The sequence below is a fragment of the Crotalus tigris genome, unplaced genomic scaffold (assembly GCF_016545835.1).
Source record: "Crotalus tigris isolate CLP2741 ecotype Arizona unplaced genomic scaffold, ASM1654583v1 scf7180000017737.1785205, whole genome shotgun sequence".
Classification (NCBI taxonomy): Eukaryota; Metazoa; Chordata; class Lepidosauria; order Squamata; family Viperidae; genus Crotalus; species Crotalus tigris.
The window spans coordinates 725763-744571 of record NW_024096603.1 but is presented as its reverse complement, the minus strand read 5'-3'; the positions used below and the strand labels follow the sequence as shown (position 1 = coordinate 744571).

Sequence of the window (18809 nt, the reverse complement as noted above, 5' to 3'; positions counted from 1 at the left end):
TTTTGAACAGATATATATAACATTGCTTCTCTAATAAAACTATTTTCACGATGTTTCTATCCTTGTTTAAACTATTGTTCTTGTTGGATATTTTGGCTTTTATTTTAATGACAGAAACTACCCTTTTTCTTTTCTATTTCTTCATAGCAGACAATGTGGTCTACTCTTTTAATTATCCTCCAGATAATGTGGGGTTATCATTCTTATCATTCTCAGCCAGCATGACTAGCAACCACGATGATTGTGAATTTCAGGCCAGTGATTTAGTTATGACTACTCTGGTTAATGAACCACTTCTAGACACCATTTCATTCCATTTCAACTCACTTGCTTCTGTTCTGAAGACAGAAAAAGAATACAATGGCTTGCCAGCAGCCCCCTGGAAATGGTTAGTGGCAGCACTAGATAAACCATAATAAATAAATATTCAAACTGTTATGAATTAAAACTTGGACTAGGTGGATCTGCATATGGTATTGTTTTGTTCTTCTCATACATCATTCATTTAATTCTAGGATATCATGGTCTCATCTGAGATTACTGTTCAAGTAATCTCTCTCCAAGCATTCTGTGCCAGATGAGTCAGGCCTTAGTTCAGGACCTAGGCCAGAATCTGGTTCTAACAACTGGAGATTCTCTGCCCAGGACACTAATTTAAACTCACCAGGGGAATGTGAGGGTGATCTGGCTGCCACATCTGTTACTCTATTGATCATCAGGGTTATTCTGAGTTAAGTTAAGGCAGATAGAAGTTAAAGCATTTGGTTAGAAATAAATAAATGTTCTTAGTTGAAGTCCTTTATGTCATAACACCTGATTAGCTGAGAGACCACCTGTGTCTGACAGTTTTTCCCTACTCTGTACAATTGAGCAAAATGGGCAAGCTCTCATTCCTTTGATTAAACAATGCCATCTGTTGGGATTTAGGAAATGTGTATTTTTTGTTTGTTTCAGCACCTATTTTTGGTGACATCTCCCAAGATCTATATGGCTCCCATTCTGATAATATTCAACAAGCCTTTGAAAATCTGGCTGTTTTCCAGGGAGAGGGATAGGATGGTGTTAAATACTTCATTTGGTGCGAATGATGAAGACACATGGCAATGATGAACAAACACTTTATTCTCCTTCTACAACAACCAAGCAAAAGCAAAAGGCACGCAGGTCTTTTTATATGGGCAGAAGCCCGGACAGTGTCAACCAATAGGAACAGAATGTTTTTGTACCTTGCACATGCGCCCAAGGCTGGTGCCACTCTATCTGGTACCGGGCAGCTTTTGGAATGCCTGGGACCAATGCAACGTCCCGAGCCTCCTTTTGCAGGCTCAGGACACAACAAATGGGTTCTGACACACTTATGGAATCTTATCTACATGATTAATTTTTTTTCCTGACATATATGGTTTGTGTTTTTTTACTGTTTTCATTATCTTTTATGTTACCTGAAATCTCTGTGCAGCTTTCCGAACCCTGCCAAAATTTGTGTCTGAATTGAAATGTTGAATTATTGAATACAGGTATTCACATTCTAGTTTATTTTTGTAGCCTTTGACAGACTACTTAAAGAGTATATGTGGTTCTTAACACCCAAAACTGATGAATAGCATTTAGCTTGTATATGTTACTTTATCACAGTACAGAAATCACTCAACTTATTATATTTCAAATATATTAATAAATTAAAGAGCTGCTCCTTAATTTGCTTCTTTCCCCATGTGCTTATTATTTACTCTTTGGACCCTGTGAGAAGCAAATGTCCTCCTCTCCCTTAGCTTGGAGAAAAAGAAGGGTGGAGAAGAAAGCAAATATGTTTACATAGATCAGAAATGAATACACAGAGAGTTTTATGATACATACTTTTATGTATACCATTTCTGTTTGGCAAGGCAGTGATGTGTAGAACTGGATTGGAATGTGTTGACCTCATTCAATTAAACATGTGTATACTTAATAAGCAGGCCCAGTTGATTAGCAAAAACAATCACTCCGTATGACCTTTGTTGTAGGTGATAAATGGAGATTGAAGGGCATCTATTCATCTCATCTGCTATGTCAGGGAGGTACTCATCCCAGGCCTAATACGCTGCCATCATTCTAATCAGAGATAAGAACATGGAAGCTTCTGACAGGAGAAATCATGTTTCAATTTTATATTAACATAATTCATTTGTACAATTCTGTGTAACCCTTCCCAGGTTGAGTGGATGGAACATGTATTGCTTCTCTAAACAAGAGACAGTATTATTGTTTACTTACACTGCATTTCATTTTTATTCATCCTATTTCAATAGCAATATTTAAAATTTTGCAATGTTCATTAATTTGTATACAGTAAATTAATTTATATAAATTAGAATCCCAATAATACCTAGCTACAAGACTGAACTATGCAATTTGAAATCCCCAGTTTAAATTTTAGCTCTATCAGAAAGTACTTTCATAGTTTAAGACTCATCACTAGTTCGAAAGCACAGGTTATCAAAATTTGCCTTAGTCCTCCCTTTCTCATTATATATCATTTAGACCCTCCTTCTTATCTCTGTTTTCCTTTTTAGTTTTTAGTTTTCTTTTTTTACAGAAGGCCAATTTAGGATCAGAGAAAGAAAAGAAAAGAAAAGAAAAGAAAAGAAAGAAAGAAAGAAAGAAAGAAAGAAAGAAAGAAAGAAAGAAAGAAAGAAAGAGAAAGGAAGAAGTCCAAACCAATGAAAATAATACTGGAAGTTGGAATGCCTGCCTGCAAGGTGTCCAAATTCTTAAATCTATCAACATGGAGCATAGTAATACTGACTTACCTTGTAGGATTGTCCTACAGATAGTTCAAGAACCTAATGTTTTAGGCAAGATAGTCTTCAATAAGGTTGAGTTAGAATGGCATGCTCTGGATCTTTGTGAATTAAACTCTTCTTGGTGATCACCCCTATCCTATGGAATGACATCCCTCTCCCCCGAGATCTATACTGCTCCCACCTTACTGGCTTTTTGCGAACTGCTCCAATCCTGGTGTTCTCCCAGATCTTGGAATAGGATGGTGGTTTAGCTCCTTAGATTTTGGACAATTTTTAAATTTTTCTTTGGGTTGTGCAGTATTGTAGAGTAAGTCTTCCAACCAATTGTATTCCCTTTCTTTGAAATGTTGCTTTCTTTTTTGTAAGCCACCTAAAGTCATGGTAGCAGACTTGAAACTGAATTAAATAAGTAAATAAAGGAAAATAAGCCCTTCCTTGCCAGCTGATAAATGGACATATATCCAGGGAAGGATCATTGTATTTCTAACACATGTCAGTTTTACAGGTATTTGTGTCATTCATTTCCACTTTCAGATTTATAATGTGATTTTTAAAGTTTGTATTAAAATCCATATAAATATGTATTTCCAAATATGTAAGGGTTTTTTTTAGCTACGACTTATGGAGGGTTTGTAGTGTTCTCAGTAAAAAGGCATTTTATTTACTTATTTAAAACATTTACATAGCTGCCCATCTATAACCAACTCTGGGTGGTCCCCAATCAAAAATTAAAACAGCAAACAAAGCTATATTTTGCAGCTATCCTGCCTTGCCTTCTCATTACTAGAGTCTAGTCCATAATTAGGTACATAATTGAAATAAATGACTCCTAAGCATGTCTATTTCTGTGCTGTCTTTACATGCGCCTATCTTTTCACCCATGCTAGCCTGAGTCTTAGCAACAATAATGCAATAAGAAGAATCCTAAAGAACTATAGCAATTATTAAGTTGTGCTCAGCTTGTGAATTTATTTGTAAATACTAAAAAAAATTAATTTGTTACACCTTTCAGAGAAAAACAAATTGAAGGACGTTTTGTGCCCAGGAAAATATTTCCTACAAGAAAACTTGGGAGGAGTAAAATAACTTGGTCAGTTTCACTTATCAGAGTAAGCCAAAGATGTACAAAATGAAGCCCATCAGCTTGCCTGGAAGTTCTATGTGGCCCCCCAAAGCTTCCCCCCAGACTCTGTTGCCCACTAGGAAGCTCTGATTTGATCTAGCCCAGGTATCTCTTTTGTGTATGAAGCATACATTGTATGTCTGCAACTATGGGAGAATACATTTTATTTTCAGCCTGGGAGTCAGTTGAGATGTGAGGAGAAGTCTTTATTCAACTAAATTGTAGCAGAATTAATATTAAATCAATTTGATATTTTCCACCATCTCTTTAAAATCTTTTTATGTGGCTCTGGTTTCTTCCAATCTGTAACCTTGATATACCCTCAAAGACATGGTTGGATCTAAGCCTAACAAAAAAATGGGCACTGTTGGGTCATTGGTTTAGTTTGGGCTTAGCATGTCAAGTGAATCTAACTGCTTTAAGAAAGCCATGGCTTGCAATATTCTAAGCTATAATATATTCCACAAATGTCTTTTTATTCACAGTACATGGCTAACAGTTTTATGAGATGCATGAACAGGATTAAATCATGCTTTGTTTTAATCCAGAAACAGATAGAATTAGAAGAGAAAATGCCTTCTGGAACTATTAGAATTCTTTCCTTAAAATATATACTCAAAAAATATATCCTGGCTCTAGACATTTCCATACATCTTGTCAAAGTGTTTTAAATCTAGAGCTGCTTTCATGTTTTTTCAGTGCCTGAAAATCAGGAATATGTTCCTGTTACATAACTAGGAATGCCTTGGAAAGACGCCCTGGCTATAAGCTTTTTGCATCATGATTATTTTAGTGGACATTTGAGTTCGGATTCCCAGCATAAGCTTAAAAGCTTTTTCATAAATATTCCATGGCATTTTCTAGTCTTTAATGTGCCAGTTACAGAGGAAGCTGTTTGAAGGGGAGGGATGTCAACAAATTTATCCACCAATAGCGTGCTCTTTTGGCACAAAAGCACATTCTTATCTTTACATCCCATAATGAGAAGGCAGAGCCAGAATATGTTGCTCTAAACTCTTCGGGTGGGTAAATACACTGTCGGGAAGAAGAAAGAGAAGAAGAACAAGAACAAGAAGGGGGGCGAGAGAGAGGGAGAGAGAGCAGTTGGTATTTTCTTAACTTCTGATCTACTTGCCCGGATGACGTAACGAGTTCTGTATTTATCCTCCTGCGGCTTCTCTAAGCAGAATTAAAGGAAACTTCTTTTCGCATGATGTCAGACTGCGAGGGAATGGCTGTGGGTAGGTGCTTGATTTCTATTTACCACACTGTCCTCGTTCACATTCTCAGCTTGCAAAAGCAATACATAGGAAACTGGCCTGGTTCTTAAGTAGACATCTAATCCTCTCACTGTGGGAGAACAAGAAGGTATGAGAGTTTGGAGAGGATTTTCTATTTCAAAGCCAGTTTACATCCTGCAGAGCTTTTGCACAGCCCTAACAGGAAAAATATTGGGGAAGTGACCTGTTCTATTTTCTGTTAGTTTAAAGTTTTGAATAATAAATGTTATGTGTTTATTTGGCTTGTAAAAATAATTAACTTCTGTGCTGAGGGATTAGGCAAGGGGGATTAATAGTGTGTGGAAAAATGGTGACAGCATACAGGGTGACTAATACCTTAGCCGTGGTAATATCCAGATTTGTATTCAGGATCACCTTGGAAGGCACTGTCTGGAACTGGGACCAGAAATAGCAGCCTGCTGTAATATATTCCTGTCATTTCCTAACTGCCAAAGATTGCAGAAAAGGGAATGAAAAGGAAACAGGGATTTTTGCTGAAAGATGGAAGTACACTTTAGTTTGAACTTGAGTTCTTAGCACAGTATATCTAAGCATATTCTTTTATTATTAGAAGGCTATGCCAATCTCAGCAACACACCATAGAAATTGGCTGAAATAGATGTTCACAAACTTCTGAACCCTCACTATAAACACTGCACTGTATGGTTTCTATTCCAAAAAGGAAATTGCACTAAAGAAATCCAGTCCAACTAAATGCTGAGCTGTTCCATTTTGTGATATAAAACAGCTCATTTGAAAATAACTATAGATCTAGAAGATCATAACTTTAACCTTTTCAGTACTGTATAAAGTAATTCTGAGCAATCATGGAATCATTTTATTTCCTGGGCATGTGATGATGTCCATTATGGTATTTTAGAATTCAAATTGTTTTTCACTAGTGATTTGCAGCACCTTCTACTGTCATCCTACCATCCTACCAATATAATGGCAGTCTTTATTGCTCTGATTGTGTCACAGCAAAATTAATGATTGGTAATGCTATAAATCAGTAGAACAAATAGCCAGAGACTATTGAGTTGATGCTAGGCCACCAAATATCTTCCATTATAAAGAATTAAGAGAATGAAGACTTGAAAACCTATTTATTCATAATATTAAATGCATTCTCATTTCTGTTATCTTCCACTACTCAAATCCTTGTTAAAGATTTACTTATTCTATAGCAAGGTAGATCCAGAGAGAGAATAAACCTTACATAATGATAAGGAAAAAATAGAAGGCTAAAATAACAGATAACATAACCGATAAATGAGCAGATGCAGTGACTGTTTTTAAAAGTGAACTAAATGGCCAAATAGATAATATTTCAATGAAGTGACTCAGAATTCTTGCATCCAGCATCTACAGATATTTTAAAATTTATATTTAATGAAAATGCTTTTCATTGGTTTGTTTATATCAAGTGTTTTTAGACTGGAAATTGAGGAATTATTAGTACTATTACTAACTTGCAAAACTTTGTTCTATGCTTCAATTGTATCTTATTTATCATTCTCAAAGTATAAGTGTGCCCTAAAGGTTTGCCAAGAACTGAGTGATTGTGCTATGCGTGTGATACATGCAGCAATAAGTTTTGTTTGAGCAGTTTTTATATTCCAAATATGTATTTCTGCATCTCAGAACTCATCCAGTTCTAACTTCTGTGTTGTATGCATTAGATTAGAGGAGTAAAGTGGAAAAGAGAGATTGTTGCCTGGTTTATTCCAGAGCTAGTGGTTAGAAGCTGGAAGCATATTTGCTTAAGCAGAGATGAGTCATATCAGGGAAGTGGGAGAAGGCAGGAAGGTGGGAGCTACAGTAAATGAGAGAAACAGCATTTACAATGAATGTAATTCAAATTAATGCCATAATGACTACACATGTGACGCCTTTAAAAAAAAAGGCTTAAGATACAGCATTTTGCAACTATTGCTAAGGAAAATAACGTTTTTGCCTTACTGTGGCAATAACTGTATTACAAACATATAATCATTTGTAGTTCTATTGATGTCAATGAATATTTGCCTCCAAAGACTAATAATAACTTTTGGGTGCAGTGATTTTATGCTGGGAAAAGCATAAGGGATTAAAAACGATAAAAACAACCTTCTTCACATTCGTCATAGTCTGATTCTGCTACAGCCTCCCCACTTCATGTCTTGACACTAGATATCTAAAAGTATTTAAATAAATACATGAATTGCTTTAATGCAATTATGCATAGTTTGATTCAGAGCATTACTATACATGGCTTCAGATATAGGAAATAAGTTAAGTTCCCTACTAGTTAATTGAGTCTAACTCGCTGCTTTTATTTACATTTCTGTCTTTTTCCTCCTAAAAATGGAATAGTTTGGCAAATGTAAGTTGTTTGCACAAAATTTTTCTTTACAAAATCCAGATTCTGGTCCAATGAACAGCACCCAGAAACACTGCTGAGAAATTGGCTTTAAATCCATACAGTATCAGGTATAAGCCATAATATTCATAATGTGCATTTTGATACTGGATGCTTATTGAAGCTTGATACACAGAATTGTTTTGTTAGTCAAGATGACTCCCCCAGGTCTAATTCTTTAATTCTGACCATGTCTGGATCCACACAGTATGTGGATGGTTATTTATGGCTCAGATTATTGTGTAAAGTCAATTGGGTTAATTTTGTAAAACATGGTTCAATTAGTCATGATATATCATTTTGTGTAAACAAAGTTAATAAGATTTTTGTAAGTTGGGTTTTTAGTCCTAATGCAATAAAATCTAACACAAGGCAGTTGATAAACGATATCATTTTCTCTAGCATGTGAGGAAAGTATAGATGATGTCTGGATATTATTCACTTTTTCTATTATTCAAAAGGAAAGAGAGAATGAGATCTCATGTGGATCAGGAAATCCATCTGTGCTGGAAACTGAGCTTGAAAAAAGAAGCAGAGAGATAATGTTGTTCTTTGCAGGAAATCCCAAGTCATTATGTATTCCTCTGGAAATCTAATGGAGAACAGGAATCTTTCATCAAGCTAATTCTGTAAATCCTCATTTTTTCCCTCAACCTAGTATAGTTGTGTAAATACCAGAAAATCAGGTTGTGGACATGTTTATATGTATGTATTGTATTGTACTCATACAGTGATAAGAATAATGCATTTCCTGACTTTTGGAACACAACTGCTTTTGAATTTTGTAGCCAAGATTTGACATGAAAAACTGCTTGTGATATTCGTTTTGCAGACTAAGAAATATTGTCTGCTCCAAATCTCCAAAGCAATTTTATTTTTTCCATCAGCCACCTCATCAACTCCTTGACTTTTTTGACCTTGCCCCAACAATATTTGTAAATCTGCAAAACGAACAAAGAGACATTAAAGGTAGTCTTCAACTTACAATCACAACTGAGCCCAAAATTTCTGTTGCTAACTGAGACAGTTATTAAGTGAATTTTGCCCCATTTTATAAACAACTTTTTTGCCACAGTTGTTGTGAATCATTACAGTTGTAAATTAGTAAGAGATTATTAAATGAATCTAGCTTCCCCTTTGATGTTGCTTGTCAGAAGTTCACAAAAGTTGATCACATGACCCTGGGACACTGCAACCGGCATAAATATGAACCAGTTGCCAGGCATCCAAATTTTGATTACGTGACCACGGGGATGCTGCAATGGTCCTAAGTGTGAAAAACAGTCATAAGTCACTTTTTTCAGTGCAATTGTAAGTTCAAATGGCCACTAAACAAACGGTTACAAGTCAATTGTACACCAAATGAAATTACAGCAATTATTTGATAAAAATATATTGGTTAGCCCACATAATTCCTAAACTTTTACAGCAGAATGAGAATTGGCACAAAATCCCACAGAAATAAAAGTAAACAAAGCTATATCTCTATGAAATTGTTTTATATAGAGATGATAGGCTAGCCCAATGTTTCTCAACCTCAGCAATTTTAAGAGATGTTGACTTTAACTCCTGGGATTTCTCAGCCAGCTATTTCTAATGCTGACTGAGGAATTCTGAATGAAAAGCAGAAAGTCTTAAAGTTGCTGAGGTGAACTAGACCATACATGCAATGCATTCTAAGCAGACTTTATTGGCCTTTATGCTTTTACCCCTTCTTTAGAGATTCCCCAGCATCCTTAACATCCTATTTTCAAGACTGGGGTTTTCTGAAATAGCCTTCCTATAGTCTTAGATCCAGCCAGCTAGTAACTGAGTTGGGATCACTGCAGTCCAACTTATTTCAGCTATACAATGCTCACTTTTTTGGGTTTGCACATGTCACTTGTCAAGTTTACATATATATTTTCTGGCCCAAACTTTCAACGAATTCATGAATAAGAAAAAAAGAAATCAAAGCTTAAATAGGTACCCTCAGTTTTCCCCTTTCTCCATCTTTCTTCTGCTCACCTTTGCCATGTATTTATCTTTACATATTTGTTTGTTGATTTGCTGCTTTTCAAAACAACCACCAGAACAGGCTGCTATCTGCGTAGTTATGATGGGTTGATTAGTTTTCAAAAGTATAGGAAATTTGGCTGAGGAGTCAGAAGCATGGGTTCGCAAGCTGTGCAATGGACTATCTTTCTGTTGTTGAGTGTGAGAGATGCTGCTGCCACATTGATGGTAATTGGAAGTCAGAAGTGATGAGGACAAAGGAGAAGAGTAGTGTAATTGTGACAGGACTTGGGAAGATTTAAGCATGAAGCAGATAGCAAAGGTAGTCCTTGAGATATGGCAACAATTGAGCCAAAATTTATGTTGCTAAGTGAGCCATTTGTTAAGTGAGTTTTATAATCTTTCTTGCCACAGTTGTTAAGTGAACCCCTGCAGTTACTAAGTTAATAACACAGTTGCTAAATGAACCTGGCTTCCCCATTGACTTTGTTTGTCAGAAGGTCACAAAAGGTGATCACATGACCTCAGGATACTGCAACTGTCATAAATATGAACTCGTTGCCAAGCAACTGAATTTTAATCATGTGACCAAGGGGATGTTGCAACAGTCGTAAGTGTGAAAAATGGTCCTAAGTCATTTTTTAAAAAAATCTTGTGTAACTTGTAGTAAGTCAAGGACTACTTGTAGTGTGGCAGAGAAAAGATGCTATTTATGATTTTACAGCAGCCACTGCTTTCCTGACAAGGATATGTGAGCAACAAAGACATGTAAAGAAATGATGCAGAGTCTTTTCCAGCAATGAAGGAATTCCTTCCTTATATAGTAAAGAACTTAGCACTATCTAGCTGCAGTGCAATGTCAAAACCTATGGTAAAAAGTTGTTTTTTTCCTTCCATTTAGTCATGTCCAATTCTTGGAGATTGCCTGAACAAATTCCTGCATTTCTCTTGGCAAGGTTTCTCAGAAGTGGTTTGCCATTGCGTCTTTCTTGGGGCTGAGAGAAAGTGACTGGCCCAAGGTCACCCAGCTGGCTTTGTGCCTAAAGTGGAATTAGAACTCATGGTCTCCTGTTTTGCAGTCTGATTCCTTAACTACTATACCAAACTGCTCTATAAAAACTTGACATGTTAATAAATTCATGGAGTTGTAGTTTTATGCAGTAGTTAGAATAACCACCATAATTTCAGTGCCATTTATAGTCTATACAAGGGAGGTATTTGAACAGCTGCACAATTGTTCTTGTTGGGTGGAGTGGGAGTAGAATAAAGACTGGATGGGTGGAGAACTACTGTCCACAACCTGTTTGCGAGTCAATAAGTAGACACTAGCTGTTAATATTTCTTCTTCTATAAGAAACTTTAATTATATATAATTCTTTAGATTTTAGCAGGCAGCTTCTCAGTAGAAAGCATTGACTTGCTTTCTTTCAGTTGAATGGAAAATTAAATATGTGGGGAAATGAGATGGCAAGAATGCATCCTGGGATTTCAAGCAAGTATAGTCAGAAGAAGAAACGCTAAATATTCTGACATCAGTATAAAAAAAATAAACAAGTAACTAAGGCAGCAATCCTATAGGGCCCAGGAAAGTAAGGCAGAAGTAGGCAATTTTCACACACATACCAATTCTACAAAAAAGTACATAGTGCTTTTCTCCCCCATGTTGGTGTTCTGGTATCAGCAAAGGGGAGAATAGACTGGGGTAGATCACAAGGAGCTCTGGAGCTTCCTAATCCTCCAAATCTCATCAGAAGGGGGATTATTGTAAATCAGTCTTTGAACTACTTTGAACCCCTGTTACTGCTTGCAATGGGAGTCTTTACTAACCTGCTTTCTATTGACAGATAGCAGGAAGACTGCTAGCATTAATAATGGCTCCATCAGGGCAAGGAGGATTGCTCTGCAAGAACTGAATGCAAGTTAGAAAATCCATCATGTAAATATAGTAAAGCAGTATACTTATAGTAAATTGACATGAATGTTGTAACCTTACAAGAAACCCCAAGTGCCATCATACAAATTTAGGTATGCGATATCCTAGTACCTCTGTCAGAAACCAGCTTGGATAAATAGCAGAAATTTCCTTGGAAGATGGTTTTAAGTCTAGAGCCTCGGTGGCACATTGGTTAGAATGCAGTACTACAGGCAAATTCTGCCCACTGCCTGGAGTTCGATTGTGATGGGCTCAAGGTTGATTCAGCCTTCCATCCTTCCAAGGTCAGTAAAATGAGGATCCAGACTGTTGTGGGCAATATGCTGACATTGTAAACTGTACAGAGAGTGCTGTAAAGCACTATGGAGTGGTATATAAGTGCTATTGCTAATGCTATTGCTATTGTTAAGTCTATGAAGTCAGAAGTACCAAGAACAGTGGAAGCATTTCTAAACAAATGAACATTTAGAGTACACACACACACACGCACACACACACATATAGACAGAGACACACAGAGACACCCACATACATACACACACATAGAGAAAATGATATAGCTGCTTTACTAAAGAAAAAAATATAGTATAGTCATTCTTGTTCTTATTATCAGCTCTTTAATCCTGAAATAAATCTGTGTAGTTGAATAAAAGGTTCAATGCTGTATCCTTCCTTTTTTTCTGCTATCCCAGAGTTGTTTGAGGGATTCAGGTTTTAGGAATTTTGATGATTGTGTTGTCTGAATTCATAAGATGATAAAAACTTAGTGATTCCCCATTTTCACACATACTAAATATACTGTTGCAATTCTTGATTTTTAAAAAACCAAGATGCGTTAAAAAGTGTATTTTGAGAAAAATATATTTTAAAACATTCATTTTGAAATGTTGCATTGTTTTTAAAACTAAGTAAATACATACATAGATATAATACTAAACCAATACACATTTGGAATATTTGCTCATTCCTAATATGGAGATATTTGTATCTGATTAGAAAAATAAATGAGAAGTCCCTTTGCCTGGCACATGGTTTAATAATTGTGTTTTTCTTCTGCTATTTTATTAATTAATATAGGGACAGATTGCATCACTTGAAATGGAATTGCAGTGCCACTCCTAGAAGTCATACTTGTAAGCACTTTCCCATTCAGTGGAATTTTAATTAATAAGCATACCTATATTTGTATTGCAAAATGTTCTACATTGTAATGGCAATTTCTAATAAATTGTAAAATGAGCTACTTTATTTGTTGTATTTGAAGAACATGGTTTATTAAAAATTGCCATTACAATGTACCATGAAAATGTATGCATGTGCAAATAAGGGAAAATTTTATTTACAGTTAGTTTGACTAACTTATAAATAGAATTGTTTTTAATAGTTTCAATTAAAATATGTCATAAAAAGTGAACCAATGAGAGAGGGAACACCATTATTTGTTGCTACCAAATAAAAATAATTATAAGTGCACACATATATTCTATATATCAATATGTTGTGTATATAAATTTGAAGTAGAATAAGTTAAAAGTAAATGATCTATTTAAAAAGTATGTGAACCTCCAGATCTTTGAACTACAGTTTATAACATTGGTTCCAACTGTCTATTATCCCAAATAGCAGGATACAAAATAACAGATTTAAGTTAAGGGGAAATGATTGAATGTTTGGAAAAAAATGTTAGGAAAAAAGTGGAAGGAAACAATAAAAGCAGTTCTGTAAACTGACACTTATCCAGAGCATCAGGGGAGTCTGCAAAGAGAGTACCAAAGAAGTTAGGATGGGGGCACAGCATGGATCTAAGCCCTGTTCCTTTTTATGTGCATGTAAAAAGGAGTGGGGTTTTGATTACACGGGTGTGGTCATCATCTTGACTTTTTGATTCCCCTAGAGATCCCACTGCAGAGAATAATTAATAATCTTCTAAGTAATTGTGCATAGGATAGATTATTTTAAACCAACTCCCTTTAACAAGAGAACTATGGTACAGTAGTTTTGTTAACTCTGTTTAGTGAGATATCCAATAGAATTGTCTACACCATCAGACAACTACAATCCCTTGAATACTTAGAAGAAATATGACAATCAAACTTAATTATTATTTGGATTTGTACTATAGATGTCTTTGTAATAGAAATACATACACAGTGCTCATTTCACCATTGTATACTAAGATGGACAGGGGAGGTAGGAAGAATAGAAATCTGATGCTTCTGAAATTCCTTTTTAAAAACATCACTGTTAACTCCTTTGTCTTGAAATCAATCCTGTTTCAGCAAATTGTGTACCCAAAGGGCAATCCAAGCAGCTTTTTAAATGCCCAGAATTAAATTGCCATCCCCTCCTGAGCAGTAAGCCTAGAGATGACGAAAAGTAGGTAAAAAGAGTCTCCAAGCAAAGGAATTTGCGTGTAGGACTAATATCCAAATGGGTTACAACAATGTAAATGGGGCCCTGCTGAGACTTATGAATGAGAGCAAGTCAGAAATAGGCTCTTGCTTTGCACAACACATTTTCACAAGCATCCCTACAATCCATGGGTATTGCAAGCAACAAAAGATCACAAAGCCTTTGAATTCACAGCATGCAGCCTACATCTGCTACAGGATAACGTTTGAGTTAAAAAAAAAAAAACCCAACAGCAACAAAGAAGAGGAAAGAAAATAGTTCTCTTTCTAAGCAAAACCATTCCGTAGTGTTGCACAATTGAAGATTTTCCCACTTGTTTTTTTGTGTTTTTTAAAAATAAAGCTTCAGGAGTTTTTTTATCTTTTCTCTGTCTCAGATCTTACAATCAGAAAAAAGATATTTTAAATAACTTGGATGTCGGAAAGCTGTGCCCTCATCAATGAAATGACCTTGTCTTTACTCAGAAAAGAAAGGAAATATGGGGCTAAAATCTGTTCTAGAAAGCTGTCATTTATTATTACAGAGGATAGTATTAGAAATGCATTGTACCCACTTCATCAGCAACATCATTAGTCAGACACAGGCAGGGGTGTCCCTTATTAAAATCATATTCAATAGGAATGATAAACGAGCACATTTGTTAGGATCATTTTGTGTTATATACACAATATAGAACTTCCTTTCACCTTTTTTCAGTTAGTCTAGAAAGAGTTTTACATAATTCAGAACCTGGTATACAATATTGTGAGCAGGGAATCCATTTCTACTTGTCAAAAATAGAAGAAAAATATCATAAACAAAGGAGAAGGAAACAAGGGAAGACAGTTTTGCATAAAACCTACATATGCTAGAAGGTATATTTAGGGAGAAAAGTGGGAGTATTATCATTTAACATTAATGTATTTTCCAGGTGATATATTGATAAAATTTAGATATAGTTCAGACTTCAACTGAACATTAAAAAAACCTGCTTGAAACATCTTGAAGTGTGACAATGGAGCCAAATATTTGGAATATGAGTAGATATTTTCTCATTGGAGTAATTTAAGCCAAATTTGGATAAGGGGGTGCATGGATCATCTACAGTCTGATTTCCATCATCAGTCTGATCATTAGAATGGATTTAGAAAATCAAGTAGAATCTATTTTTTTATTTATCTGGATTGAAGCATCATACAGTACTACTGTACAACTGTTTTGATTACTTTTTTTGATGACGAATTATTTACCTTGGTAAGTGATTTGGACTAATTGAAAGATCATGTCTCACTCTATCATCCCATAAATCTTGGTATGTAGACTTCAGCAAGGGAGAGGATAGCATTTATGATTCCTGTAATTACCATTAATTCTATCTTTAAATGCCTCCTCATAATCCATTTCTTTTTATATGTAGCAACTTTACATTTCTTTTCAAATACACCACCAGAGAAAGCAGCATCCTATGTTAGTTTTCTGCCCCACCAAAAAATTAATAAAAATACTTTGTTGGTTGATAAATCAGTTAGTATACCAAGAGGTCCCAAAGTCACCTCTTTTGGCAAGGTTACAAATATATTTTGCTTTCTTACAGTTTTAGCAATTTAGTCAAGAAATAATCCTTAGAACAGTATAAATTGATATTATTAATAAATCTGCAAGATATATATTTTAACTTAATATTCACTCCTTGCATCAGTTTTATCATCATGAAGAAAAATAATTAAAATAAAAATCAACTTAAATGTGCATTTTAGTCAGAAGCAGAAACTTAACCGAGGTGTTAGAAATAGCTAGTGTAGATGAGATCATGTTGTATATTCTATGTCCATATATTTTGTCTGGAATTTATTTGAGCTCTTTGGTTTCTCCAGTTACTCGGGAAACTATAGAGAATGAAGATTATGTTGAATGAGGAAACCTAGAATATTATAATTGGCTTAGTCTTTAAATGATAAAATTAAAAGTATTTATGGAACCTACATACCTGCATAGCAAGAAAAATGGGACAGCAGCTCAATAGAATAGGAGCAGGACCAATGGAATAGATATGTGTGTTTAGCATAACATGAAAATGAGTCTGCAAATAAGCAAAACATTAGGGCTGTGCAATGTTTTGGATCTGGCTAACAATAAGTGTTTCAGGATGCATGAGACCACAAATGCAATACTGTGTTTATTAAAGCAATTTTCTCTGTTTTAGGATCATACAGCTGCAATGAAAACTTCCCTGTGTCAGTTGCATGATTCTGGAACAGCTGCATGGCTGTTTTAATAAGATGCAGATTGGTGTTGCATTCATGTTCTCTCAAGTTTCTAAACATCTCTTCCAAACTGAATCTAAAGCACTGCACACCACTACAAAGGTCTGTGTATGCAGTTGGAAGCCATTGATTAAGAAGAAGAATAACTGTATCCATATCCAGAGAGAACAATTATATGTATTTTATATGCACAGACACTTCACAAGCTATTTAGACAAATTGAGATAATCATAAATGGGTAAGTTTTCCCTCCTTTGTGCACACTTTCAATATAACATATGTTGCAACTTCTAAATCCCATTCAAGAGAGACTATATACTTAAAACTTATCTGCATCAACATATTTTCCTAGAAATCAGAAGAGGACCAGTATGTAATATTAGTTTATGTCAAAAAGCAAGTAAGCAATTACTTATTCCCAAGCCAAAATATATATAGAACAAAATGTTGAGAACTTCCATGTTTGGAGCTGATTGATCCAAAAAAAGACAACTCTGTAAGGCAAAAACTCTTACCGCCACTTTCTCCTCCTCAGACTGGCATCTTAAGTGCATATCTACTACATGAGTATGCATATGCAGTCTAGCATTAATAATAAATTTATAGCAAGCAGTTTTCTTGCCATGTTAATCAGCATTTTATTGTTACTATACAGTAATAAAAAAGTGTTTCTGATATTTTGAAGTTGGTTTTAATATCCCTCTTTATTGATTTTTCCTAATGTAGACTTGATCAACCTGCTCTCTTCAGGAGCAAAATGAATTAAATTGTGTCTCCATTTGGTTGATAATAGCAGATACTTTATGCTCTCCAATGAAAAAGCAAGTACAGCAGAAATACATAGGAATGTGGGCTCCACCAGAAGCAGAGATGTTTTCCAAGCAAGGAGTTTCCTGATGCTCCAGAGAAGCTGGAATATTTTGCCAGTTGTAAAACGCCAATGTTGGTCATCTCCATTTGCCAAGATGATCATCAAAAAGTGGATTGTGACTACAACATGGTAAAGATAACTCTGGCACAATCCTGTATAATTAGCATACTTGAAAATCAATATAGACATCATGAAATTGGCTGTAGAATTTGACATTGGAAAATGAAACATAATCATGCACATTGTTCTCTTACCATTTGCCTATTTTTATCAAATGTATTATTAAGAACAGTAATCAAATCTTAAGAACAGTTATGGAACATTTTAAAAAAGAGATATGAAAGTTCTGAATTGTAATTTATATCTTGAAATGAATTTGAATTGAGCCCAGAAATCTATAGTACATTCATTCAGGTTATAGTGAACCAAGTTTTCTATAAATTTGGATTTTATGTTTGAATATGCAGTGGAGCTTATGAGATGTTGTTTTCCAGGAATGAACAAATGTTGCTATTAGGACTCAAAACACTGATTTAGAGGTCCCACTTTTTTTATTCTTTGTGCAGGATTTTGTCTCATTTATTATCTCTCCAAAATTATTAATAGCTGCACAGAGTGATCAGCCACTAGATGTCTCTACATGCTACACCAAACTTCAGAATCAGGGAAGGTGAAATTTACAATCAACAATAGGGACAAGTTGTGGGTTAGATTGCTGAATGCTTGTTCTTTTGCAAAGCTGTTTTGTTTTAGTGAGCAATGTCTTCTTTGTTAGTTGCAACACAGCTTTTATTTTTGGTATATGTTCTTTGTTTATTCTCTTGAGATGATTATAATTTACAAAGCTAGCTGGATTATAACAATTAGTAGCGCAATGCGTGTACAGTGGGCTGTATGTCCAAGTAAGTAAATATTGTATGGCAACATTTCTGATAATCTTGTTGGATAAAATCTTGTCTGTGCTCACAAAATATAAAAAATATTGGAGCAGCGAGGTGGCTCAGTGGTTAAGATGCTGGGCTTGTCGTCTGGAAAACTGACAGCCCAGGTTTGAGACCTGAGCGCCATGCGACGGGCTGAGCTCTCATCCTTGCCCCACTCTTGCTAACCTAGCAGTTCAAAAGCATGCATGTGTGAGTAGATAAATAGATATCACTCCAGTCGGAAGGTAACATCGCTCTGCGATGTCATGCTGGTCACATGACTTTGGAAATATCTTCAGACAGCAATTGCTCAATGGCCTTGAAATGGAGATGAACACCACATATAGTCAGCAACAACTAGTGGAGTAAAATCCGTAGGGACCCCTTTATCTTTACCTTTTGTTCAAAAATATATACATATCTGCTGGTTCAGCAAACTCTGCTTTGTTCAATATCTCTTATCTGTTCCATCACTGTTCCATCATGACTGCTTACCAAGTCTTTTATGAATCCCTTTCTCTAAGTACTGTTATTCTCAAATGTTACAAAGAGAAAAGATGGTGATATCTGTATTAGGCATGTATTTTGATTGGTATCCTCTTTTTTATAAAGTATTAATACCACTTTATAACGCCTTGGTAAGGCCACACTTGGAATACTGCATTCAGTTTGGGTCACCACGATGTAAAAAAGATGTTGAGACTCTAGAAAGAATACAGAGAAGAGCAACAAAGATGAATAGGGAACTGGTGGTTAAAACATATAAAGAACGGTTGCTGGAATTGGGTATGTCTAGTTTAATGAAGAGAAGGACTAGGGATGACATGATAGCAATGTTCCAA

The 18809-nt window shown here is 35.4% G+C and overlaps 1 long non-coding RNA gene across 1 annotated transcript; it reads left to right on the top strand.

The window, feature by feature from the left end:
• Nucleotides 1-4626: 4626 nt before the first annotated feature.
• LOC120306444 lies at nucleotides 4627-18687 on the top strand. Its single transcript, XR_005556287.1, has 4 exons — nucleotides 4627-5150; nucleotides 12596-12651; nucleotides 16113-16411; nucleotides 16900-18687. It is a non-coding gene; the product is annotated as an uncharacterized LOC120306444 (long non-coding RNA).
• The last annotated feature ends 122 nt before the right edge of the window (nucleotides 18688-18809 follow it).